We start from the raw sequence: 25003 nt of genomic DNA, 5'->3' as shown, positions 1-25003 counted from the left end.
CTTAGTTATTAATCCGTAAAAAACTTGTGCCTAGTCTCTATAATTTATTCCAACTCCCAACTCACATTTTGGACTGATTTGATTCCTTCTCTCGGCATGGTCATTAGACTGGCCATGCCTGATATCCTATTCACCTCGACCTTCTGCTCAGTTCCTGATCTACTGCTTTGGTTCTCACTCTCCTCGTTTATTCAAATCCATCTGATTTGCACTAGCACACCTCCCGACAAGGATGTTGGTGCTTGTCCAGTTAAGATACAACCTGTATTCTTTGTACAGGTGCTCACCTGTCTTTGAAGAGATCGCAATGATCCAACAATCTGAAATCTCCACCCTGAAGGAGCTTGTTAACAACGTGTTAAGCTATACTACCTTCCTCATCCATCCCTCTTTTCCACATGGCACGGGGAGTAATCCAGAGATTATAGAGGATTGTTTTCTCTCTCTGTCTCTGCCTCTCTCCGTCTGTCTCTCTCGCTCTCTCTCTCTCGTACCCACCCCCCCCAAAAAAAAACACACACACATTCAGAAGACAGACAGACACCAAATTACTTTGCAGAAGAAATGAAATAACCTTAAAACAATGGGAATGCTAACTGGAATGAAGGATTTAGTTAACGGGAGGATGAGAGAAATTGCGCTTCTTCTGGATGTCAGTTTGCTCGCTGAGCTGGAGAGTTGATTTTCAGATGGTTCATCACTGTACTAGGGAACATTATCAGTGAGCCTCTGGTGAGTTGCTGGTATTATGTCCCACTTGCTATTTATGTGTTTAGGTTTCCTTGAGTCAGTGATATAATTTCCAGTATTGGTGATTTTTTGTCCCGTTCTTTTTCTCAGAGAGTGTTAGATGGAATCAAAATCGATGTGTTTGTTGATAGAGTTCCGGTTGGAATGCTATATTTCTAGGAATTCTCGTGCGTGTCTCTGTTTGATTTGTCTTAGCTGGACCCAGGTGAAATGGTGTAATTCCTCATCTGTATGTAAGGATACTAGTGATAGTGGGTCATGTCTTTTTTTCTGGATAGCTGTTGTTCATGTATCCAGGTGGCTAGTTTTCTGCCTGTTTTTCCAATGTAGTGCTTGTTACAGTTCTTGCAAGGCTGATTCTTCCTGGAGGAGAACAGACAAATATGTGAACTTATTGCGGTGCTCAAAAGTATGAAATAAAGTTGTAGAGTAAAACAGGAAATCTCTGTTTCCGTTTGTTGGCATTACAGCATCAAGGAGTTCTAATTCCAAGAACAAAAGAACCAGGTTTGAGATAAGGGAAAGCTTCTTTATTGAGAGAGTTGATAGGATTTGGAATGGACTTCCTGGGAGAGTTGTGGATGAAGATCAGAAAGAGATCTGGATATGTATTTGGAAATATGAATTTAACAGGCTGCAGAGATAAGGCTAGCAAATGGGAGGGGCTTTGGAGACATTCCTGGAGCTGATGCACACACTCTATCATGTGTCTGATGTGAATGAAATTCAGCATACGATTATTTCCCATTTTAAATGCTCGCGCATATCTGATTATTTAGTGCAGCATAAGCATTTAAAATGCAAGTATTGCAAGACCATCTTCATTATATCGTCTAATTATTGCTCAGAAAATGAATATTTTAAATGTTGAATTCCAATTACGAAAACAAATCTGTCATTGCTTTGGCACAAGTCTCTTTGAAAAGAATTGACTTTTCACTCACACGATAATATGTTTATTGTTTTTGTTCACTGTCTGCATTTCAAATAAAATAACATTTTTTCTAAAAATTAAACGTTTTTATATTATTGTTCACTAAAATTTGATAACACAGATCATTTATTTAGTTTAATATTCACAGTGCATGTTGAATTATAGCCATTTCGAATTCGCTGGCAAATAGATGAGGCTTGTACATTTCAGTGAGAAATTAAACTGATTGATTATGTATAATTCTATAAGAATGCTAATTCTATTTGATTATTCAATTGTTTGCTCGCCCTGAACATGTAATCATTCAGAAGCCATCCGCTTTCAAAATGTTGGAGTGACAATGCATTGTTTTGAATCCTGACATTGTGTGTGTAATTCTGATCGCCAGAAGAGTTACTTCCATGTTGTTTGTTCGAAATAAAATAACATGTACATTCTTTATTTCTATGTTAGAACATCTTGACAGGAGTTTATTTTTTTGATCCATAAATATAGAATCAACGTAATTCTTTTCAGAGATTATAGTTCAGTTGAGTAATCATAGTTGATGTCTTATTTTAGCCTAATTCACTCAATGTAGCAAACATCTGATTAATACATGGGTCACCCAACAGATTGTATCTGAAGAAAAGAGCAGCAAATAACAAGTCAAGAATTACGTTAATAACTGAACTTGGCGGAGCCTGCCTGATGTAGGACACCACACATGCTGGCATTCAGGTGAAAGGACCAATGAACAAAATAACTGGAAGTTTTGGGCTATCGCTCCTCCCCAGCTTCTAGATCTTACACATATCACTCCCTCAAGCATTCAACAAGTAATAAGAATTCACAGGCTGGGTGAAACGTAAAACACAGAACAGTACAGCACATTGCAGACCCTTCGACCATTGACGTCCTGCAAATCTTTTATCCGCCTCGAAGATCAGACGAACTGACATACCCAGACATGCTGGACCGGTCACACATACAGTGCACAGTCAGCCATTCTTACTTCCTGTTCTTTACTGATGTGCAGTTGCCTTGAAATGTCTGTTCAAACCAAAAAGATTGAATGAAATTCAAGCAGTCGAGACAACGTTCATGTGTGTGTATTTCAATCAGGATTTAATGATGGATGGAATTCCAGAATAACATAATCAATGAATGAAAAACAGAGCAACACAAGAAATAGCAGTTTCGTACAACATGTGGTTCTAAATAGGCCTCATGGTGTTACCGATAGATTATCAATCCAGACAATCAGCTCCTGTCCTTTGGACCCAGGTTCGAATCCCGCCACTGCAGATGGTGGAAATTCCATTCAGTAATTTTAAAATATCCCTGGAATTATGAATCTACCTATGAGAATAAAATCATTGCCGATTTTCAGAAAAGTCCATCTGGATCATTAATATCCTTCAATGAAGGAATCTTCTATCCTCACCTGGTCTGGCTGCAAATCCAGACCCAAAGCAACGTCATTGACTCCCAATCGCTCCCTGAAATGGTCCAGTGAGTCATTCACTTGTACCAATGGTTACAAAGTTTCAAAGAAATGAAACCGGCTGGACCACCTGGCATCAAACTGCACAATGGAAAAGTCAACATTAGAAACATCACTGTAGAACCTCCAAAGTCTTCCTTACTATCATCTAAGGTGCAGTGCCAAAACTGGGACAACTGCCTTACAGGCTATTCAAGGAACAGCCTGACATAGTCATACTCACAGAATCATCCCTTACAAAAATAACCCAGCCACCACCATCACTATCCCTGGATATTTCCTGCCCCAAAGGCAGGACCGATCCAGCAGAGGGGGCAGCTCAGTGAGATAGAGTCGGTAGGTAGTTGCTCTGGGAGTCTCCAGAATTGACTCCAGACCTAATGAAGTCCCATGGCTTCAGATTAAACATGGACAAAGAATTATCTTACTGATTACCACGTAACGTCATTCCTCATCTGAATCAGTGCTCCTCTATGTTCAACAACACTTGGAGAAAGCACTGACTGATGCAAGGGCACAAAGCGTATTCTGGCTGGGAGATTTCAAAGTCGACCACCAAGAATGGATTGGCAGCAGTACTATTGATCACGCTGGTCGGGTCCTAAAGGACATAGCTACTAGATTTGGTCTGCAGCAGGTGGTGAGAGAAAGAACAGGAGGGAAAAAATCATACATGACCTCATCCTTACCAATCAATCAACTGCAGACGTATCTGTCCATGACAGTATCGGTAAAAGTCTCGTGGTCAGGTTCAGAATAAATTCTATTGTGTTGTGTGGCACTATCACCATGCTAAATGGCACAGATTTCGAAGAGATCTAGCAACTCAAGACTAGCATCCATAAGACACTATGGATCATTAATAGCAGCAGCACTGTACTCCAGCACAAACTTTAATGTCACGACCCATCATATCCCCCCACTCAACCGTGACCATCAAGCCAGAGGATCAACTCTGGTTCAATGGAGAGTGCAGGAGGGCATGCCACAAGCAGAACCAGGAATATACAAAGATAAAATGTTAATCTGCTGAAGCTTCCAAGCAGAAATACTTGCGTGCCAAATAACATAAACAGCAAGGGAGAGACAGAACTGTGCTATCCCACAATGAATGCATCAGATTTAAGCTCTGCAGTCCTCCGAATCTGATCATGGATGGTGGTGGACGATCAAACAACTCACTGGAGTCGGAGTCTCTACAACTATCCCCATCCTCAATAATGGAACATTCCAGAACATCAGTGTAAAAGTTAAGGCTGAAGCTTTCACAGCAATCTTCAGTCAGAAGTTTTGAGTGGATGATCCATTTCGGCCTCCTCCCGTGGTCCCCATCATTACAGATAGCAGTCTTCAGCAAATTCGATTCACTGATATCAAGAAACGGTTAAAGGTACTGGATACTGCAAAGGCTATAACCCTGATAACATGCTGACAATAGTCCTGAAGACTTGTACTCCAGAACTTCCCACTTCCCTAGACAAGCTGTTCCAGTACAGTTACAAACAGACAATGGAGAAAACTCCTCAAGTATGTTCTGTACATAAAACGCAGGACAAATTCAACCCGACCCAATCCCGCCTCATCAGTCTACTCTCCATCATCAGTAAAGTGATGGAAGGTGTCATCAACAGTGTTATCAAGCAGCACCTGCTCAGGGACGCCCATTTTGTGTTCCACCAGGGTCACTCAGCTCCTGACCCTCATCACAGCCTTGGTTCAAACATAGGAAAAGGAACTGAATTCCAGCCCTTGATATCAAGGCTGCATTCTGCCAAACGTGACATCAAGGACCCCAAGAAAAAACGGTATCGCAGGCCAACACTGCACTATTGGAGTCATACCTGACAGATAGGAAGATGGTCATTGTTGTTGGAGGTCAGTCATCTCATCTCCAGAACATCTCTGCAGTCGTCCCTTAGGATAATGTTCTAGGTCCAAACATCTTCAGCAGCTTAAACAATGACCTTCCTTCCATCATAAGGTCGGGAGTGGGGATTATCCAGGCTTGGGCTGACAAGTTGCAAGTAACATTCGTGCCACACAAATCCAGACAATGACCATCACGAATAAGAAACAACATAACCACTTGTTTTTCAGCAGCATTATCCCCACTAAATTTCCCCACTATCAAAGTCCTGGGGCGTATTATTGACCATAAACTCAACTGGACTCGTCACAGATAAGAGCAGATCAGAGGCTAGGAATACTGTGCGATTAACTCACCTTCTGACTTCCCAAAGCCTGTCCAACATTTACAAGGCAGAAGTCAGGAATGAGATGTAATAATCCTCACTTACTTGACTGAGTGCAGCCCCAACACCACTAAAGAATCTTGACACCATCCAGGATAAAGCAGCCCATTTGATTTGCACCACATCCACAAGCATTCACTCCCTTCACCACGGTCGCTCAGGAACAGCAGTGCGTACTATCAACTAGATTCAATGCAGAAATTCCACAAAAATCCTCAGAGAGCTCCTTCCAATTTCACGAACACTTCCATGTAGAATGACAAGGGCAGTAGACTTTTGAGAACACCACCAACTTCACATTCCCCTGCAAGCCAGTCAACATCCTGATCTGGAAATATATCGACGTTCCTTCCCTGTTGCTGGTTCAAAACACTAGAATTCCCTCCTTAATCACTAGTGGGTCAACGCACAGCACGTAGATTGCACCAGGTTGAGAAGGTAGCTCACCACCACCTTCTCAAGGGCATCTCGGGACGGGCAAGATATGCTGGGCCCATCCAATGATGCCGACATCCAAAAAATATTTTAAAAACAAATAGTTCCAAGTTGAGCACCTCGATGGGACAGATTATCTGATTTGAACACGAACAGGAAAATAGTGTTTCTAATAGAGAATATTTTAGACATTTTCTGTTATTAGAAAGGTGTTCCGTATTCGATGACATATTGTTGCTGAGTGCTGTGATAAATTTAACTTTTTAGTTAAAATCAACAAAACTGGTGTAACAGGCTCAATCCTTCGAAATGACCAGATTACAAATGACACTCATCTTAGAGACAATGTACACCCGCCAAGTGAGACTCACAGATAGTAGTTTACATTCAATAGATTAATGGACTGCTGACTCCACAGTCTATTTCACAGGGGATACCATTGACCAGAACGTGAAGTCAAATCAACTTACAAATGCAAGAGCAGATCAGAGACTCACAATTCTGCACTGTGCTGTTTTAGCATTGTCTCTCTGTCTAGTGGAAATATGTTCTGCACAGTGACTGTATCAATCTTTGCAGTAATCGATCAGTTTCAATCAGATGCCCCCCCCCCCCCCCCCCGCCATTCTTCAAAGTTCCATCGAGTACACACACTGCCGCTCATATGACAAGCCGTCATCCCTCAGCAGCTCACAATATGCCAAATGCTGTCTGACCATTCTCAGCAGTATGTCTCCTCTCTTGTATTCTTGTTCTCTTGAAATGAATGTGAACATTGCATTTGCTTTCGTAACTTCCAACGGAACCTGCACATTAACCATAAGGGAAGACGAGTGCTTCAAAATCCTTTTGTGCTTCAGATTGAATGGATCCTCTTAGAACGTAGTGTCTGCCTCTATTCCGCCTATCAAAGTGCATAATCTCACACGATTCCATATTGTGTTCCGTCAGCCACATGTTTTCCCACAGTCCGAAACTGTCCAAGTCTTTCTGCAGCCACCCCATTTCCTCAATATCATCTTCCCAGCAAACCATCACTGCATCATCTTCAAACTTAGCAAAACTGCCTTCAGGTCCTTTTTCCAGTTTGTCCATGTATAATACATTTCCTGGCTCCCTAAGGACTGTCCACCATCGACAAGGCACTCAAGGTGCTTGACTCCATTCATGTTGAAGCAATGGCTTGAGTGGAATTACACCTGCAAAGTCTTCACTCCCTGCTCCACTGACTCTCAGTAGAAGCACACCCTGCCCCGTTTTGTGGTGAGTTTACTTCATTACGGCGCACAATCCCAGTCTATTGATGGCATTCTGTCTGGCCACTAACTGTGTGGTGTCTACACCAACGAATGTCACTGTGTGTTGATAACGATGGAGGGAGGTGGGGGAGTAATGTCTATAATGAATAACTGTGTGACTGCCAGGCTGAAACCTGCCCCGACAGCCTCGGATGTATCTGTGCCCGCTGTCACCGCTGCAGACATTATCGGTTTTCCTGAGAGTCAAGGCAAGGGAAGTGACGGACCTGGATGATGTTCCAGGCTGTGTACTCAGATCCTGTGATGACCAAATGGCAGAGGTATTCGCATACAACTTCAGCTTCTCCCTCTTACAATCCGAACTGCCAATCCGGATCACCATCATCCTCGTAAGTGAGAAAGCACATGTAACATGCCTTAATCACTACCGCCCAGTGGCTCTAACTTCAATAAACATGGAGTGATTTGAAAAGCTGGTTATGGTCAACATAACCTCCAGTCTCCCAGCCTGACCTGATCCCTTATAATTTGCCTAATGTTGTAACAAGTCCAGAACGGATGCCATACCCTGAACCCTGCACTCATCCCTGGGACATCTGGACAACAAGGACACCTACACCAGACTCCTGCTCATTGACGACAGCTCCAACTTAAACATCATTGTCCCATCCAGACCGATCTCAAAATTCTGTGACCTTCGTCGCAGCTCAACCCTCTGCAACTGGATCCCCCGGTTTCTGACCAAGAGAACGCAATTAGAAAAGAGAGGTATCTGCACCTCGACCACAATTACAGTCAACACTGGATACCCCAAGGATGCATCATCAGTCCCATACTATATTCCCTGTCCACATACGGCTGTGTCCTCAGCCCCCCACTGTACTCCCTGTACACATGCGGCTCTGTTGCCAAATTCCAAACAACACCAGCTGCATGTTCGCTGATGACATGCCCACGTAAATACAAGTATCCCCTGCTTTTCAAAAGTTAACTTTTTACCGCTTCCCTTTCAAAAAGACCTACATTAGTACCTGTTTTCGCTAATCGAAAGAAATCCAAAGAGGATTTTCACTTTTTAAAGAAAGCCGCTTTTTTCCCCATACAAATGAATGCCTGTTCACTTTACACCATATCAGCTTATGAAAGGAACACTGTACTTTAAGATAGTGCGGGAAACCGGTATATGTCTAAGACAATGTTTAAAGCAATTTTATCTCCCTTTCTCTCTTCCCTGAGTGTGGTGATCTTCTTATATTCCTTAATGGGATATGGGTATCACTGGCTGGTCCAGCATACTTCACTTTTCTAGCTGTTCTTGAGAAGTCCGTGAGCCGCTGTAGTCCATGTGTTTTATTTGATTTGATTTGATTAGATTTATTTTCAGTAAAATGTACAATGGAAAGCTTTGTTTTGTGAGTAGTGCCAGAACATGATGGTAGACAAAAAACACAGCTCATGGGGTAATTCAACAGAGTGAGGCATATTAGATTACAGATGCACAGGAGATGTGCAAAGCAAGATCGCTATTAAGAAGACTAGTATTATTTAAAGTTCAAGATGTCAATTCGTCAGTCTAATTACAGGAGGGAAGAAAGGGTTCCTGAGTATGCTGGTCGATGTTTTCAAGCCTCTCTATCTTCTTCCTGTTGGAAGAGGTTGTAGGAGATCATTACCGGTTTGGGAGAGATTTCTTTTTTGCTACCAGCCTTTCGGCGACAATGAGAAGTATAAATGGATGGAAGTTTGCCTTCCGTGATGGTCTGTGCTGTGTACACAACCGTCTGTAGTTCCTTATGGTCCTGGGCAGAGCAGTTACCATGTAATGCGAATAGAATGCTTTCAGTTGCCAGTATACAGAATAACAGTTAGAGAGACAGCTCATTCTAAGCTGGAAGAGACAATGGGTTGAGTTTCCTCAACCTTTGCTGTAATAATTCTGTGATATGCATTGAAAGCCTATGGAGGGGGAAGACAAGCTTGTTCAATGAAGGACACAGAGTGTTCCATTATCAAAATTTGACTCTTATTATGTTATGCAGTTCAGTTGCCTCTAAAAAGTGTTTTAAAACAAAGTGGTTTTCTGAGATTTACAGGATATTCAGAAACATGTTTTTTTTTTCTCTTTGAATCTTATAGCAGAAACAGATTTCGGCCTTAATACACGTGTCACAGACACACTAACTGTAATAGGACCACAGTGTCCAAATACAACCAAGGTCAGCATATGGACCTGTCAAGAAACATGAGATATAATGATATGCAAACATGAGATACAAACTGAAAAGGGTGGAGAAGCGAAATAAAAAGATGAGGAAGTATCTGCAAAGAGAAACAGAGTTAAAATATTGATTATGATGTGACACTTCTGAAAAGTCAAAGGTTAATTCTGTGCATCTCTGCTCAGATTCTGCCAGATTTGTTGAGTTTTGCTCCAGCTTTTTCGATTTCTTTTTCTTTCTGAACTGTGACAAATTGTCTGATCTGAACGATAACAGCAATGCCCCTGCATCACTTGGATCTCGAGTAATTTGTTATGGACATTAAATGAAAAATTACAAAGTTCGTATGTTTGACAAGGATCTAAATATTGATGACGTATTGGATTGTGAGAACTTGCCATGAAAATGTTGAAACAAAAACAGAAGTTGCTTCTAAAGCTCAGTAGGTCTGGGAGCATATGTGCAGAGAAATCACAGTTAACGTTTCGGGTCCAGTGACCCTTCCTCAGAACTGATGGTAGCTCGGAAAATGTTGGTTGATTTGCAGAAGGGGCTGGACAGCTGTTAATGGAGATTGTTAGTAGCTAACAATAGAGGGTGAGTAATGGAAGGCGATGTGAGAACTAGGCCTGGTGTATTATTGGTCGGGGAAGAGGACATTGAGGAGTTCAGGGCCGAAAGCTATTGAACTTGATTTTGAGTCTGAAGGGCTGTAGGGTATGCACACGGTAAATGAGGCATTGTTCTTCCAGTTTGCATTGACTTTTCCTAGAACACTACAGCAAGGCTGACACAGAGACATTGGCCAGGGAACAGTGTGCGGTATTAAACTGGCAGGGAACTGGATGCTCAGGGTCATTTGTATCGGTACACTTTGGATGTTCAGTGAAGCGGTCACCCAGTCTACCATTAGTTTCCCCAGTGTAGAGGAGACCACATTGTGAGCAGCGAATCTATTAGACTACATTGTGGGAAACGTCGGGAAGGTGCTGCTTCATTGGTGCGGTGTGGTTGAGCCCTTGGATAGTGAGAAAGGAGGACAGAAGTGCGAAAGTGTTACACCTTCGGCAGGGGCAAGAGAAGTGCATCTGTGGTGTGGGGTGAGGGCGGAATATTGGGAGTGAATAAAGAGTGAACCGGCGTTTCCTGGTCCCTCCAGAAGGCGGACAAGAGAGAGGAGGGAAATACGTATCTGGTGATGACTCTTGCTGGAGCTGGGGGAAATGGCGGCTGATGATCCTCTTCATGTGAACGCTGGTGGGATGGTAAGCCAGGACAAGAGGAATTCTCTCGCTGTTGCAGGAGGGTAGAGAGAGAGTGAGGATAGAAGTGGAGGAGGTGGGTCAGACCTGGTTGAGGACCCTGTCAAGAACAATGCTAGGGAAATCCTCAGTTTAGGGAGAAGGTGGACATATTGGAGGCCATATTTTTCAAATTGACATCATCAGAAGCAATGCGATGGAGACAGAATAACTGGTGGCATGGAATGGAGTCTTTGCAGAAAACAGGGTATGAGGGTTTACACTCCAAGGAGCTGTGGGCATCGGTGGGTTAATACTGGATGTTAGTGGCCTGTCGATGCCCAGAAATGGAAACAGCGATACTGAGGAAAGGAAGGGATGAGTCAGAGAAAGACTAGGTGAAAGTGAGGGAGGGATGCAAATTGAAAGTGAAATCGATGGGGTTTTTTTGCAATTCAGGACAAGAGAGGGAAGCAGAATCGATTATATCATTTATGTATTGGAGAATGAGTTGTGGATGGGACTGGAAAAGAACTGGAACACGGAATGGTCTACGTACCCCATGAAGAAACAGGTTTGACTGGGGCCCACGTGTGTATCCATGTACCCCCTCTGTGTGGCAGGAGCAGGCTGAAGCAATGGGTCTGCCCGGGCAGTTCTGTTTGTGGATTTTCAGGAGGAGAGTCAAGTGAGCTCTACTATCAGAGATCATCAGCTTGGGGACTGTTATGTGGGGGCAAGTGGGGTGGGAATAACCAGATGAAATGTGGTCAGTTTATCATAGTTGACACAATGGCCTGATGTGCCATGGTAGTGTCATGGTCCAGCAGGTGGCATGAGGAGCTATCTGAGAGCTGGCGCTCAGTCTCTGCAATGTAGAGGGTAGTCCACCAGATTACAGCAGCACCACCGTTACCAGCATAGGCTGAATAACAAAGTCAGGGTTGGATCAAAGCACATGGCGTACAACCTGTTCAGTGTGTAATTTGTGGATTGGATGAGGGGATGCAGAGAAACGAAAACAACCAATGTCACATCGAGCATTCTCAACAAACAGATTGAGTTCAAGCAAACGCCAGAGCGAGAGGTCCAGGTGGAGGAAGAGTATTGGAGCTTGGAGAAGAGTCTGTGGAACAAAGAGTGGAATGTTTGCCCAATGAAATGGGCACCAAGGAGAAGACGGTGGAAGAAGAGTTCAGCAACATGCCGTGCCCGAAATTCATTAAAGTGGGGACAGAGCGGGATAAAGTTGAGACCTTTTCCATGTACAGAACATTCAACATCAGATACGACAGCAGGTGCATTTGGGTGAAGGGATGCAGTCAGAGTGCAGGGCACGGGTCGGGAGGCAGGTTTCAAGAGGTCACAGGCATCTCTGTATTATTGCATCTCGTGGGCCCCATATATCTGAAGAGCATGGCGAATGAGCCGGAGAAAGAAAAAGAATTGGGAAGTGGTGCAGCCTTGAGCCAATAGTATGTGATGCTTTTGGACAGATAAAATGTTGATATCACTAGCACTGACATCACACGATCAGTCCTCAAAAAGTAACTGGTTGAAAATAATCTGAATTGTAATCTTATTATAACGCCCTGATTTCATTGGGGTGACACTCAATCAGCAAGGTCTTACTGTTCTGAGATTTTAGACCAAACTGTGAAAACATAATATGTGTTGATATTATGAACAGGACAAAGTCATCCATGGTTTTGGATAGTACTAGAAGGGCATAGTGTATTTGTCATTTCCAAAAGCTCTGGGGAAGGTGTCATTGCTCAGTGAGGAAATTACCAGCACAGAATTTCCTCCGATTCCCATTGACCACAGTTTACTCAGTTCCCTGATGCCACATGAGTCAAATACTACTTTGATTCAAGGGAAGTGACTCTGATCTCATCTCAAATGACATTGGAAAATCCTTAAAATAATAAAAAGCAAAAGTATAGAACATGGCTTGTTTGAACAGTGTGTTCACTGTCCTCACAAAATTTAAAGGAAAGCTGACACATGGACTTCTGATTCTGAGGAGAGGTTCATCCTATTTGTGATGAGGCTGTTTGGTTAAGCGCTGTGACACAGAGATAGAAAAATACTCCCCTCTGTACCATGGGGAACAAAACCATCCTGTTCATGGTGCATCAGGCAGTGACAAAAACACACTCTTGTCTGTTCCGATTGGACATTGATCATCCCAATCTCATCATTTACTAATGATCAATAGCAGCACAGAAGCCAGCAGCTCCCATCATCCCAGTTAGAAAGCAAAAAGTGAACGCAATGGTCAGACGAAATGGGAGTAATTGGGGAATTGGTGTAACTTACAGTGGGAGTGCCAGAAGAAGGGTATAAGGGAGATTATCAGTGGAAGAGTATGTAGCAGCAGAAGGGGTATTGCAAGGAAAGTAGGAGTGTAAGGAAAGAGTAGGACGGAGGACGAAGAATGGCAGATGAAGTTTTAGTGACAGGGAAAAGCTTGTTTTTGAGGAAGCGGGATTGTGTGCAAAAACATCACTGGTCAGGAAAATCAAGATCTGGTTTCCATTCAAAATTAAGAAAATATTTCATGTACTTTCCTTTCTATCACTTGATTCTTGTTCAGATTGTACATGCACACTATATTTCTGTATCTCCATCAAGTGCAGACGACATTTTTTTTTCACATCTAGTGTGGTGTTTTTGAATTTTTTTACCGTACGTATTTGCTTCCAATTTAAGGTTGACATGACAATATGATTTGATCTTGTGCAGTTTGTCCATAACATAGAATTTAATTGCATATTTATCCTCCTCACACTAGCTGATTTAAAGAAACAATGAATTTGTCTGTGTCCATCCTGCAGATGAAAAGTTTCTTCTTTTCTGGCTATTGCAGTGATTGTAACAAAGAACAAAATGCCTCCAAAATGCTAGTGTTCCAGTGCAAGGTGCCAAAAACTAGTTCATCCTAAACTACTTACATGCTTTATGACTAACATATGCAGAGGGGCAGAGTGTAAAAGGTGAATTCAACTCTGTGTCAAAAATATTATTTGTGGCTTCATCATAAAGGCTGTTAGCCACATCACTCTGCAAATTGACCAAAATAAGAAAAGCCAAGAACTGGAATTCTCAAATAAGTTTTGGAGAACTGGAAGGAAATCACGGTTGATTTGTGATATTCATAAATGATGATGGTGAGAATGTGGAAGATGTGGGTGGCCGGTGGCAGTGGACTGATAAACAATTTTATGGATGACACAAAGCTGAGCTGGATGGCTCACAGTCAGGAGGAAAGGTTAAGCTACAGGAGGATAGAAACAGATTATTCAGATAACCAGATAAATGGCCGATGAAATTTAACACTGATAAATGTGGGATGGTGCATGTCAGAAGTAATAAGAAAAGTGAGTACTCAAACTATGAATGGGGAGGGATAAATTTACTCGTTTTTCCTTTACAGCAGGGAAGGTTGAGGAGGGAATATGATACAGGTGTACAAGTGCATAAGGGATATTGAGAGGCTGAAAAGACAGAGGCTGTTTCCTTTAGTCAAAGGGACAATAACAAACGGATGCATTTTTGAAGTGAAAGGCAGGGATTTGAGAGAGGATTTGTGGAAAGTGTTTCACACTGAGAGGGTGATATGAATCTGGAATGCATTGTCCAGGAGGGTCGTTGAGGGAGGTAATCTCACAAACGTTTAAAAAGTCTTTGGATGTGCACCTGCTGGTGCAGACGTGATCGGCCTTTTCTTTTTTGCATGATTCTATGCGGTGGCAGCCATGAAGACTCTGATTTGTTCTGAGGCAATAAGCAATGGCAGTTGCTGGTTTGTTCCTTTGACTGGACTCAGTAAGTGGTGAGATTACAAACCAACATCATCTCATGCAAGTGCTCACAATGCACTTACTCAACCCAGAGCATCTCTGAGAAAATCCAGGATAATTCACATGCTCAGTGCAAGCATTGTCCAACAACAGCACGAGCACTTTTCCCACCATTATAATAGCGACAACAATATCATGGATATAGCTTCTCCTTTAATATAATGCATACTTTTCGCTATGAGGGTTCTAGTTCTCTGAAGCATAATAAATTCCTTCCCAGGTATTCAGTTTGACAAAAAAGCAAGCTTTCCTGTTTTTTGGAGCCAGTTGTTTATCACAGAATTCCCCACACCACTACACCCCGACCTTGTTCCCCTTTAATATTTTCTTGTGCACAGTCATCCTAATCTCACACGTCTCAATCCCTCATAGCCCTCCACACTCTCCATCCTTATTTGTGAATCCCTGATAAACCTGCACCTCTTCTCTTTCATTTATTCCAACTTACATCTCACAATGTGAACTGATATGATTCCTTCCCTCAGCATGGTCATTAGACTGGCCGGGCCTGATGTCCTGTTCACCTCGACATTCTACTAAGTTTCTGACCTGCTGCTTTGGTTCCCACACTCCCGCTTAATTCGTTTAAATCCATTCGACTTGCACTAGCAAACCTCTCCACAAGGACGTTGCTGCGCCTCCAGTTAAGATGCAAACTATCATTTTTGTACAGATCCTTCCTGTCCTGAAAACAATCCCAATGATCCAAAAATATGAAACCATCAACCCTGAACTAGCTTTTTAACAACATGTTAAGCTATACTGCCTTCCTAATCTTTGCCTCTTTTCCATATGGCATGGGGAGTAACTCAGAGATTGAAGAGGATTTTCAGTCTCTCTCACACACACACATTCACATAGACAGACAGACAGATGCCACATTGCTTTGCAGAAGAATACCAATAACTTTATAAATAATCATAATGATAACTGGAATGAAGGATTTAGTTAAAGAAAGGATGAGAGAAATTGCGTTCCTTCTGGATGTCAGTTTGCTCGCTGAGTTGGAGAGTTCATTTTCAGACGGTTCATCAATATGTTAGTGAACATTATCAGTGAGCCGCCGGTGAAGTGCTAGTGTTTTTTACGAATTTATATTTAAGTGTTTACGTTTCCTTGAGTAAGTGATGTAACTTCCAGTCTTGGTGATTTCATGTCCCGTTCTTTTTCTCAGAGAATGTTAGTTTGAATGAAAATAGATGTGTTTCTTGATGGAGTTCCGATTGGAATGCCATTCTTCTAGGAATTCTCGTACGTGTCTCTGTTTGCCTTGTCCTCTATGGATGTGCAGACCCAATCAAAATGGTATACTTCCTCATCCATATGTAGGGATACTAGTAATTTTGGGTCATGTCTTTTTTTTCTGGCTAGTTGTTGTTCATGTATCCAGGTGACTAGTTTTCTGCCTGTTTGTCCAATGTAGTGTTTGTTACAGTTTTTGCAAGGCCTATTCTTCCTGGAGCAGAACAGACAAAGATGTGAACTTATTGCGATGCTTAAAATTATGAAAAATATGTTGCAGAGTAAAACAGGAATACTCTGTTTCCGTTAGTTGGCATTACAGCATCATTGATTGCTAATTTCAAGATTTTTAGCAAAAGATCCAGGAGTGAGATAAGGAAAAACGTCTTTATTGAGAGAGTTGTTAGGATTCGGAATGGACAGCCTGGGAGAGTTGTGGATGAAGATTAAAAAGAGAACTGGTTATGTATTTGGAAATATGAATCTAACAGCCTGCAGATAGGGCTGGAAAATAGGAGGCACTTTGGAGACATCACTTGAGCTGGTGCACACACAGTGGCCAATGGCCTGCTCCCGTACTTAAAACTTTTTGTATTCTACCATGTGTCTGATGCGAATAAAAGTCTGTCTCCGGTTTTTTCCCCTTGTAAATGCTCGCAAATACCAGATTATTTGGTGCAGCATAAGCATTTAAAATGCAAGTATTACAAGGTCAGCTTCATTATGAAGTCTAATTAATACTTAGAACATGAATATTTCAAAATTTGTATTCCAATTATTAAAAACAAAACTGTAATTTTTTTGGCAAAAAATAGCTGGCCGACCACTGGGAATGACGAAGGGAGTAGTCATGAAGTGCAGAAATGTCCTGTGGCCATTACTCTCGAAAACAAGTATACCATTTTGGATTTTGATTTTGTGTGTGTATTGGCAGATGGGGGATGGATGTCAGGAAATCAGCAGTAGCCAGGTTGGTTGCATTAAGACTGGCTCTGGGGAGTAGCAGGAAAGGATAAAGGTAAACAGGGTCTTAGGGATTGAAGAGTCGATTATTAGGCGGACAGATCAGAGATTCTGTGGCCTCAAGCGGGAATCCAGGATGGTGCATTGCCTCTTAGGTGTCAGGGTCCAAGGTGCTTCTGAGTGGCTGCTGAATGTTCTCAAAGGGGAGGGGGAGCAGCCAGAAGTCATTGTGCACGTTGGCACAAATGATCCAGGTGGACAAAGGAATGTGGTTCTACAGAATGATTACTGACATCGTGGAGAATAGTTAAAAACCAGGACCTCGACAGTGGTAATCTCCTGATTACTTCCAATGCCATGAGCTAGTGAAGGTAAGAATAGGATGATATGGCAGATAACTATGTAACTAAAGAATTGGTGCAGGGGGAGGTAATCATAATTTTAGATAATTTGGAGCTTTTCTGTGACAGAGTTGACCTTTTCACGAGGTACTGGTGGCACATGCACTGGAGAGGGGAACCAATATCTTCGAAGCCATTTTAGCTAGTCCTACAAGGGAGTGTTTATGCGAGATTGACAGGAGGTGGTATCCTAAAGAGCAGGGAGGTCAATGTGAGGCTGGAAGGAGAAACAGTATTCAGAATAGTACGTTGAAGAGATAGATCAGGCTGGAATACGATGGGGAACAAGGAATGCCTATGGATTAAATTGCATTTATTTCAATGCAAAAGGACTAACAGGTAACGCCAATGAATTCAGGTTGTGGATACGTAATCGGCGCTGGATAGAGTAGCTATTACAGAAACATGGCTGAGGGATGGATAGGACTGACAGCTTAATGTACCAGATAAAGTGCATTAGGAGGGACAGAGATAATGGAAAGAATAGAGGGAGCTTCATTTTAGATTAAGGAGAGTAGCACAGCAGTGATCAGAGGTAAAACAACCGATGAATTATCCAGTGAGGCATTGTGGGTGGAACTAAGACAAAAGAAGGGGATGGTGACATTAATGGGGTTGTACTATAGGCCCCTAAATAGTTAACAGAAATTACAGGTTCAAAAATATATACAGAGATTGGGGAGACTTGCAGGAACATTCGGGTTGTAATAATAGGGGTTTTATGTTTTATAACATAGACTAGAACTGCCAGAGCATTAAGGGATTTGAAGGAATGTAATCAAGTAAGTGCGTCAGGAAACTTTCGTCAAGCAGTATGTTAAGGGTCCTAATCGGGAAGGGGCAAAATTTGACCTACTCTTAAGAAATAGGTCAGGACAGGTGAGTGAGGTGACAGTAGATGTGCACTTTGGGACCAGTGACCATAGTACTATTAATTTGAAAATAGTTATAGAGATGTGGAAAAAAATGGTCCACAGATTCAAGTTCTAAATTGCGGAAAGGTAAATTTTGATGGACTTAGACAGGGTTTTGCAGGAGTTGGTTAGAGTAGTCTACTTGCAAGCAAAAGGATCTCCAGCAAGTGGGAGTTTAAGATCTATATTTCCAGTGAGTGTGAAAGGAATGTTGACAGGAATGAGGAACCCTGATTGACAAGAAATGTTTAGGCTTTGAACCAACAAAATGAGGAGGCATGGCTCAGGTAGAGGCAGCTGGAATCAAGGAAATCCCTGGAGGTACACAGGGGATAAAGGAGTTTACTGAAGTAGAAAATCAGGAGGGCCAATAGGGGGTATGAGATAACCTTGCCTGAGAAGATCTGGGTAAATCCAAAGTGGCGCTTTAAGTATATTAAAGGAATAACATTAACTAGAGAGAGAATAGGACTTCTCAAAGACCAAAGTGGACATGTATGTGTCGTACCATAAGAGATAGGTGATGTCCTCAACAAATATTTCTCCTCTATGTTTGCAGTGGGGAAAGACATGAATACATAGGAATTTGTGGAAATTAGTGGTGATATTTGGGGACAATCCAAATCACAGTAGAGGAGGTATTGGATATACTAGAATGTTTGAAGTTGGAGAAATCTCATGCCTTACCAGATATATCCAAGAACACTGCAAGTGGTTAGAGAAGAATTTGCGGGGGCCCTGGCAGATAATTTTGATCATCAGTTACCACAGGTCACTGTGAGTGTCTTTTTGTATGTGTCTGTGTATGTGTATGTTTCTGTGTATACAAACTGCATCTCAGTATAGATTGAAAGATAAATAATAATGTACATATTTGTCCAGACTGCTTGCCACGTATCTTTCCATCATAGCTTGAGTAAGTTTGCTTTGGTAAATTACTTTGCCAAATTAAAGATATCTTGTGCCTACCTGATTTGCGCCCAGCAAAGAACCTGACCTAGTCTGAGAACAACATCATTGGCCATATCAGCAACCTAGTTACATTTAAAATGTGTCATGATCAGTGGAGGAGCTGGAGAAGAAAATGAAACAGAAACCTCTCCCAACCCAGTCTGAACAGGGATGACGAGAAATTCACAAAGGGCTGTTTGAGTGGGAATGCTCTTGCCCAGACGTTTATGGTGCCTGTGTGTCTGCATTTATTCAAAGCCACGCTATTTAGACATTGGATGGTAAAGGACAATGAACTACAGACAGGAAAGTGAGGCTGAGACCACAACCTGATCAGCTACAATCTTATTGTAGGTGGAGAATGCTCAAAGTCTCTAATGACCAGCTCTTCTCCTCAGTCCCATGCTCTTATGTTCCACTGAACCTCTCAAACCTGATGGACAGGAACAGTCGGAGGTCATTTACCCCAGTAACCTGGTGCACAGAAACAGCGGAGACAATTCAGCCAAAGAAGACTGTCACACATCGTTTGACATGGCGTTGGAAAATATTCTTGGGAATTGAAAGGGTAGGTGACGGTGTGCAACATCTCACTCCTCTGTCCTTACAGAACTGTCTTCATTTGTTGGTCATGCTGCCGATTCAGATTCACTGTAAATCCAGCGCCCATAACTCACCCAGAGATAGCCCACAAAATCCTCTGGTCTCCCTGACTGCAACATCCAATAACAGAATTTCCAGGAAAATAACTTCCCAATAACAGAATGAGAGAACATCAGATACGCAAATATATAATATTCAGCCCTCCTGGCCTGTCTTTCGCTTCAATATGATCATAGCTGATCTGCAAAAGCCACAACGCCTCTCTTATGCTCCATCCCTACAGCCCTCAACATTCTGATGCCTCATAAAACCATTGTGCCCCCTTCCAAATATCTTAGTAATCTACCTCTCCTATCTCTCTGGAATACAGAACTCCCAACAGTCACTACCCTCTGTGAGAAGGCAACACTCCTCACAAACACTCCGTGACCTTTTCACATGAATAAAAGATATGAACACGTGGTAAGAGTGACTGGCCCTGATATCAAGGCAGGATTTAACCGGATGGTATCAAAGAACCCGAATACAATGGAATGTAATGGGAATTAATTGTAAACTCCCCAAAAGTTAGAGACATTCAGAGAACAAGGGAAGATATTTGTGATTGGTCACAGGATATCTCTGTCTGCATCCTCAAGGTAGCTTTCTTCAGCTGTTTCAACTTCTTTCCAACATCTTATGGTCAGAAGTGGAGATGCTGTCTGAAGATCACACAATATTAAGAATAATTTGTCACGTGTCCACTGCTGAAGCAGTCCGTGTCCATGTGCAGCAAGGCCTGAATAACATCCAAACTGTGTTGTTAAAGTGAAGGTAACATTCATGTAACAGTCTTACTAGAATTTCTCTTTCTAGTGTTCCACAGGTAAATATGAGGAGCTCATTCAGCACCTCAAGCTGGTTTCAACTGAATATATTCAACCCACTGAAATTATTGAATATGAACAGGGATAGCCCATTCAGTCCCTACTGCCTATTACACGAGGAGGGAAGGAGTGCAGTCAGCACATCGAGGTGTTAAACATGAACCAGGAGTTGCCAAGTCAGGTCTTTGAGCCTCTTCCTTGAGACCAGGCAGAGGCCATTCAACCTGTCAAGTCAATTATGCAGAAATAGGAAGATGTCATTGATGCCCCAACATGATAAACAGTGAAGCAGAGACTACACAGATAAACCGCTCTATGTTGTTCCTCCTGGTTCCATTGCCAGTGGTACACGTGTTACTTTAACTTGGTTTACTGAAGGTGAGAAGGGAAAGTGGCAGTTTGTGCCATGTCCCAAGGAAATAGCTTCTGTCTCCGAGAAGACAGACTGGCATTTCGATGGAGGTTACAACCTGGAGGGACTGGCTAACTCTTTCAGGAATAAGGTATTGTGGCTGCTGACAGATTAGTGACAGTGCATGTTCACACCCCAACTGCATATTGAGACAGTTAGAGTTCATTCAGAGCCTGGAGCTGCCTCTCAACCAACATGGTGTCTCCGAGCAGGTAGGTGAACTATTGGGAATCAAATATAAAGGAAATAAAAAGTAGTTTTTCACATGATCACTGTCTTTTTCCTGACAAAATGCTTGTTAGCTTCTAATCTTCAAGTCTAAATGTAAAAATTATTTTCTCTCAGCGCCATGTATTAAACATTCATTTTCCTCACACTTTCCTCATGGTACCATCATCCCAGGAATAACTTTGGTGCAAGTATATTGCACTATCTCAGCCACAATGTAATCGTTCCTTATAAAGGAGAGAGAATCTGTAATCAGTTTCCGAAATACTGCCCAAGCAACACACTACAACTGCAGGAAGATGAATTTATTCCAGCACTTGAATCATTTTATAATGAAGGACAACGTACCATTTACTGTACGGATTACTTGCTGGCTCATGTGAATTGTATAAGTGATGACTGAACTTCCTAATCTCTCATCTTCTAATAAACACAAAATGAAAAGAACTGTATTTGCTGCTCATTTCAAATCATTTCTTTGCCTTGTGGACAGCTGTGCTCCAAGCACTGATACATGGGATACCCTATGTGCAATGACCTTTATTCCAAAGCAGAATCTTACTCTCTGTATTCTCCCCATTATCCATTTCTCATTTCCATGTAGTATATTCACCCCTTACACAAGGACTCTAACGGTCTTCACTCATCTGTCAAAAGATTCCTAAAAATTCAAATACAATGTTCTTATTGGTTCTCATTTGTCGATGTCACGATCAACACCCTCCACAAACTCCAAGTGGTTTATCAATAACGATTTCCCTTTCTAAAATATAGGCTGACTCAGCAAATCATATCATTATTCTCCAAAGATCTAGTTATTACGAATTACTAATAAAATTCTAAAATTTTCCCTCACAACTGACATCGATTTATTCATCACTGTTTTCCATCTCCCTCCTGTTTTAAATGTTTGTGGTCACAGTAGCTACGTCCAAGTGTGGCAGGATCCTTACCATAACATAAAAAGCTTTGACATACTTTGCCCTCCCTCATACAGTTTAAGGAATTGACAGAACAGATTTAGGCCATTGACCCATCGTAACTGTACCTGCTCCCGAAAGAGCTACCCGGAAAGCACAACTTTCCAGTCTGTAGCCCTCTAAATTCTTAACTCAATTAGACCAGCAACTTACAATCACAACAATGAGCTTTGTTTTCTTTTATCCCCAGTACTTCCTCTTTAATAATTCTAACTTCTTGCAGTTCCACATTTTCGCCAGTCAACATATTCCCTAACATTTCGGGAAGATTTTTCTGTTCTTTCCTCTGTGTAGACAGAACCAACATATTCACCTCACCGGACGGAGATGGTCTCTGTCACCTTGTGAGTACATGAGAGGATCGCACTCTGGCAAAATGGATCCTTCATCCACTCCTGCCTAGAAAGTTCCAGAACCAAAACAGTTGATGGGAATTTTGAGTACTTTCATCTCCCTGGTGTGAGACAAATTTTGTGTTGATGGAGGTTTCACAGCTCTGTGGCGTCATTGTTGAACTGAACTGGCTTCACACTTTGCATACGGAAAAGGTTCAACATTGAGAAATATTTGTGGAAATCTCAGAAAGGATAGTGTAGTGTCCTGCTCCTTCCTATGAAGTCTCTGAAGACCCAGACTCTCTCCAAAATGCAGTGCCCAAACCTTGTCCAGAATGGGGACACCAGAGCCTCAGGTTTCCCTAAATCATTGCAGTAGCTGATAACACAAACCCAAGAAAACCATCCAGGGAACCTCCTCTGACTTTCCAGTGATGACAACAAGTCAAGTCTCCGTATATATGTCACACCCACTCAGAGTTAACAAATGGCTTTCTCGCCTCAGTTTCTACTCCTGGCTGAAAAACCATTGCAGCTCTGCATAGTTCCTGTGACCTGAAATAATACTGGTTCTGTTCTCCATGGAAGTAGTTGACAATGTAACTGCACAATTTTCTGTACCTCAGTAACAATAACAGCAACACTATCATTACCATTGTAAATGCTGGGGATGCGTCTAGTGCTATTATCTCCAGTCTATTAATCCAGGGACCCAGCTGATGACTCAGACATAGACTTGAATCCCGCCTCATGAGATGGTGGAATTTGAATTCAATTGAGTATTTGGATGAACAATCTAATGAACGTTTGTCAATTGTCAAATAAAAACAAACACCTAACTAATTGTGTCCTTCGTGGAAGGAATTCTGTTATCTACATGTGGTCAGGCATACATGTGACACCAGACCCAACGAAATGTGATTGACTCTCAACTGCCCTTTGAAATGACCAGCATTCAGTTATATCACGAAAAGGTCTCAAAGAAATGAAACTAAACAGATCTAAGCACTGCCAGCCGACAGCATGTGAACTGCTATTGTTCAAGAAGGCAGCTCACCAACACCTTCTCATGGGCAATCCGGTAAGGGAAATATATACTGGCCCAGCCAGTCACACCCACGTCGCTTCAATGAATTAAAGAAAATTACCACACTCAGGGAAGAGAGTCAGAGGAGGCGTACCTCATTTTAAAAAGGGGGTTGGATAGATATCTACATGGACATGATACTCAGGAATATGGGTAAGAAATGAAAAATCAACGAGATTAATATCACAATTTATTTCCATCCTAGCTGATAATCAACAATTGATTTTTAAAATCTTTTTCTCTATCTCTCTATTCCTCCATATATTTAACTCACCCCACCAAAAAAAGTACACTATTTCCCAGCTGTTTTCAGATCTGATGCATGCTGAGTGGATTGAAAACGTTAACTCTGTTTTCCTCTCAACAGAAGCTGTCAAATCTGTTCCGTTTCCGCAGAAACTTTGTTTCTTTTTGTTTCAGATCTTCAGTAGCTTTCTTTGTTTGATTTAATGTTTCCTTTTACTATTTCATGGAATATCAGCATCACTGTGAAGGGCAGCATTTGATGACCATCATTAATTGCCCTTAATTGTCACCATTCCACAAAGCAGTATAGAACAAAGCACATTGTTGTGGGTCTGAAGTCACTCTCAATCCAGACCAAATAACGATGTTAGATTTCTTTACGAGAGGACATCTGTGAAACAGATCGATTTTTAGACAAAATTCTCCTCATTTATGGTTACAGTTCGTGCATTTGTTTTTATTTCGAATCTTATCATTGAATTTAAGTTCTGTGATCAGCTGTGGTAGGATTTGAGACACGACCTTCAGTATTCTAACCTGTGCCTATGAATTACCCATCCAGCGACATTTCTACTCTGACACGGTATCCCTATCATAAACTTACTTTAGACACATAACAAGTTTGTGACCGATTTATTCGTAACTAAAGCAGTGACCAGAAGACAACTGTAACTGTAAAGTATGACATTTAGCAAGGCATAGGTTATGGTTTATTGAGCAAACGGCAATGACACAGCCACAGAGACTCAGTGTATTATGAAGCTGGTCGTGGGCAGGTTTGGTGATGGAGACAAAACCAAGACATACATCAGTTCAACGCAAAAAGTGTCCTCACAGTTTTGTTTCAAAAGTTTATGAGGGAGGGGTCTGGAATTTGTGGATAATGAATGAGATTTATAATGGAATTAAAGTTTCTGTCTACCAGATATGGACAACAAAAAAAGCAATGAATTTCAACATGGTTTATGGAATTAATAAATAGATAGAGATTGAAAAACTGGCCAGAAACACTAACAATAGCGAGGGTGGGATAATATCCTGCCTGAATAATCATTAGTACACCCAATATTTGAAATGATAATGTTGACCCAGTCCAGGAAATCAAGTAAAGACCATAGGATAAACTCCTGTGCATTGTTGTAACATTCCAGTCTAATGTTCTCAGGTTATGATCCATTACTGGAACATTCCAGTGTGTTGTTCTCGGATTCTGATATCTCCTCTCCCTGTCTCTGTAGCTATTGACTCCGTTAGTGTTGAAGGTGATGTATCTGCTGTTACCATGGGATAAAGCACCGAAAGAAGTCCCTTACTAATAGGAGAAAGAAATCCT

Source organism: Chiloscyllium punctatum, chromosome 13, assembly GCF_047496795.1.
Source record: "Chiloscyllium punctatum isolate Juve2018m chromosome 13, sChiPun1.3, whole genome shotgun sequence".
Classification (NCBI taxonomy): Eukaryota; Metazoa; Chordata; class Chondrichthyes; order Orectolobiformes; family Hemiscylliidae; genus Chiloscyllium; species Chiloscyllium punctatum.
The sequence above is the reverse complement of the archived record's forward strand: the minus strand, read 5'-3'. Positions refer to the sequence as shown.